General features: G+C 36.1%; 1 pseudogene; it reads right to left on the bottom strand.

Annotated features, from left to right (window-relative positions):
* LOC128099561 (putative vomeronasal receptor-like protein 4) lies at positions 1–939 on the bottom strand (annotated as a pseudogene).
* Positions 940–3,475: the final 2,536 nt, after the last annotated feature.

Raw genomic sequence — 3,475 nt, 5'->3', positions numbered from 1 at the left:
TTAAGAAATTGGGTGGCACATTGACCACAAGTTTTTCATCATATTGATTATTCTGTTATCAGAACTCATTTGTACTAAAGGAGTAATTGTAGGATAGGCATTCATCACAAACTTCTGAACAGTCAGGATGACTGGATCATACATCCATAACAGCACTGAGGTGGATGAGATGATGAAGTCCACCCAGTACATGACCACAAAGACAACGACCAGCAGCAAGATGGTCTGGGTGGCCCTTTTCTCAGGGGAAACTCTCAGGTGGTTGATGCTATGAAGATGCTTGCATTTTCTCTGATGTCTGAACAAGATAATCACCATGTATGCACTTGTGGTCAACATAACTCCTACAAGAAAGACATCTCTGGAGATTGTCACTGTTAAAAACAGTGCCCTGATGATGTAGTTCATGGGGAAGATTGAGCAATATTTGGTGACCTTCATCTGGTTGCTCTCACTCACATTGGTAAAACCACCAACATAAAAGATACAGCTACTACTGATAGAAAAATTGAGAGACCAAATGTAGTAGAAAGCATTGGTTGTGTATGTCTTTAGTTTATGTTTAAATTTTGCCAACAATGATGAGTTGGGACTGATAGTGACAGCCTGGAACACACTCAGGAGGCAGGTGATGCAGATGGAGAGGCCTCTCATCACCCTGCTTATGTAAAAAGTTGCCTTACATTTGAAGTCATTCTCAAGGTTCAGTGACTCAAATACATCTGTAAGCCAAAGGTCCCCTCCCGTGAGGACCATCACTATGTGGATGAAGGTCAGTTGACAGGACATCAGGTCCATGGGCTTAAATCTATGAACTAGGATTATGACAGTGTAGAAAAAAAGGAGAAACATATTGGCTAGAACTCCAAGTACAGTTTGGAAATTAATGATATTTTTTAATAAAGACATATGTGGAAAGTGTGTTTATCTTAACGTCATAATAGAAACATAATTCATATACCTGGAAAAATAATAGAGAGTACATCAAACTTGTGATTCAATTGTCCGTACATCTACATCATCATTCTTAATTAACTTATTCTTGATTAACCTGTCTCTTTAACATTTGATATTCCAGAACGGATAACATATACTTCTATAAACGTCTCCGTGTGTCTCTCTATACAAATAGCATATTAGAGATTTTAAAAAGGCATTTACAATCACATCCTCCTATACAAAATATACACTGTGTGGGCTGTATTGCACCTAGGTGTCATGCCTTAGAAATCCAATTCTATTGATTTACAATGCCTCATTTTATAGTTAACATCTAAAACAGTAGTGATGAACAGAGAATATTAATCACATTTTCACAATCAAATAAAACTTATGTTGACCTGGAAAATATTCTCAAAAGAAATTCAAAAGAGTGAGTTAAGGCAGTCTCACATTGCATTACTTTAATATGCTGTATTTTCATAGATAGTGAAAACTATGTTTTGACTCATAATTTTAATAGAATCATGGTGTTAATTCATGATAAACCCACTATTTTAATCAGCAAAATATTTGTCTTCATTCATATTTTCCTTTTTTATGTCCCTTATTCTATGAAGTCTTACATCCCCAGAATCCAGAATTAAAGACATAGATACAGTTGGAGACCATTATTGCACTTTCCACACCCTATTAATTGTGTAACCATTAATTATGGTTATAAATGATCCTAACTGTCTCTCATCCCATCACCTTTTAGAACACTCCACTTCAGGTTTAAAAAACTAACTTGAGCTATCAAGACAAACCCTGTTTTTTCTTTCTTTGGGAGGAGAGTAAATCATTAATAGTATGATTACTTATGATTTTTTTCTCTTTTTGCCTTATAACTCTTTCAGCCATCTATACTGTTATTTTACCTACCTACCTCCTTCTTCTATATTAATGTCCCCCGTTTAACTAAGAACCCCCATATTCTCATTTTTCCAATCAGATCACTTGTGTCCTGCTACTCAGCTGTACCTTCCTCCCACCTTCTTCTATATTTACTTCCCTCCTCCCTGCTAAGGAGCCCATCCTTTCCCGTTTCCCTGCTGAGATCACTTGTACACTGCCATTCTCCTGTCTAATGCTCCATGCCCCTCCCCCATCCTTGCTGTGGTCCCCTTTTGCTCTGGTGTCTGTAGTTACTGCAGGCTACATACTCACATCTGAAGATGTGGAGCTAGGAGCCTCCAAGAAGAGAGAACATGAGACTAAGACAAACACTATTTTCAGCACACTGAGAAAAACTTGACCTTGTCGAATATGACCATATAGTGATCCAGTTTTGGAATTTCTGTTTTAAAAGAGATTCCTCCCCATACAATGGACACCAAGACCCCACCAGACAATGTTTACAGTTCCACTCAACAGTCTTACATTTGGTACCTATGTTAGTTATTTGGGCTGGTTACCAGTGTCATTATTTTGTCAAATTACTATAATTCAGTACTTTAAAATTAGCTTCGTGGTAAAGAAATAGAAAACTGCTACACTGACTCAGATTCTTGTGAGAAAAAGAGTGCCCAATTATATTGTCAACCTCACTATCTTATTCCACATATACAAATTAGTCCATGCCTGTATGTATAGAAATAATGCAGAAGTTAGTGTATAAGACTACACTATAACATTCCCATGAATATGACACCATAAATCACACATTTTATATTTACATGATTTTTTGCTCTTGAAAAGCTTGATCTAGTAAAAGTATAGACTCATCCCAATTGCCAGAGACAAACATCTGATTCTCCGACCAACATATATTTACAGTAGCTGTACTGTGATTCTCTGTGTTTATAAAAGCTCCAGCATACAAACTGGAGAGATAGCTCAGTGGTTCAGGGAATGTTTACTCTTGAAAATGACCTGGGTTAGATTCCCAGCAAGGACATGGTAGCTCATAACCATCTGTAACTCTAGTTCTGGGGGAGCCATTGTCCTCTATGACCCAGGCATACTAGTGGCATACGGACATACATGTATGCTAAACACTCATATATGTAGAATAAAACAAATAAATCTTAAATAAATAAAAGCTACAGGATAATGCTTAATTCAAGCCTTGGTCTTCAAACTGAAGAAATTAGAGTTCAATTCAAATTTTAAAATTGCAAATGGACAAACCACATATGTAAAATAATTTTCATTAATTATCCATCTGAGTTATCAATATAAAACATGTATTAGAGGTAATATAAAAAGATGATAACATAAGGTAAAAGGTAGTAATCTAAAATGTTTTTTCCTTAGCCCAAAGATATATTCTACAGTCTGTATATTTCATATCTATTGATTTGTCAATGTTTATAACTTACAGAAAATGACGCATCTCCTAATTCATCATGTGACATCTTCCTCTGGAGCTCAACTAGCTGAGACTTAACCAGAAAAGACTATAGCTACCATGGCTACAAACTGAGTTGTTAACATATACATGCACTGGGAAATGTTATTTTTTTATTTGAAATAAATTGCAGTGTTGGGGCAT

This window comes from Peromyscus californicus, unplaced genomic scaffold (assembly GCF_007827085.1).
Source record: "Peromyscus californicus insignis strain IS unplaced genomic scaffold, ASM782708v3 Scaffold_6__1_contigs__length_162567912, whole genome shotgun sequence".
In the NCBI taxonomy this organism is placed as follows: Eukaryota; Metazoa; Chordata; class Mammalia; order Rodentia; family Cricetidae; genus Peromyscus; species Peromyscus californicus.
This window is presented reverse-complemented; position numbering and strand designations above follow the sequence as displayed.